Here is a 599-nt window from a genome sequence, read left to right on the forward strand (position 1 = left end):
AATTGGTTCGTCAATAATTGTAGATAGAATGTTTTGTCACTTCCTGGAATGAAGAACATAATATGCGAGTTTCGGATTTTGACGACCTTATGAGTTTTTCCTTGCGCTTCTTCGTCTTCGTCTTCTTCTTCTTCTTCTTCCAATTCTTCATCTTCTGGTTCTTCATTATTATGACCTTCTGTTTTTTTTGAGCTTCTGCTTTCTCTTCATTCGAATTCGAATTTTGCCACATAAACTGCTTGTGCTGCCCCCAATCCTTTCAACAATTTGTTCCAATCAGGTAAAGTCCTTATATTCTTCGTAATTGAGAAGCACTTCAGGTTTGAAAAAGTTAGCTATACAACGGCTCAAGTGAAGTCGAATGACTTTTTGACGCTTCTTGTTGAACCAGGAATGCATCTGAAACTTTTTTCAGTTTTGAGGCTTGAAATGTGTTTACTTACAATGAACCAACTGATCTCAGTCTGCTTTTCAAACTCATTCTCTTCTTGTCTTCCTAGAAATTGATGTTTCTGGAACAAGCTCTCTAGAATCGGCTCTGTTACGGTTTCTTGAGCTGTTCATTCCGAATTCGTCGTTAACGAACCAGTTGCCGATCT

Source organism: Caenorhabditis briggsae, assembly GCF_000004555.2.
Source record: "Caenorhabditis briggsae complete genome, chrX, whole genome shotgun sequence".
Taxonomy (NCBI): Eukaryota; Metazoa; Nematoda; class Chromadorea; order Rhabditida; family Rhabditidae; genus Caenorhabditis; species Caenorhabditis briggsae.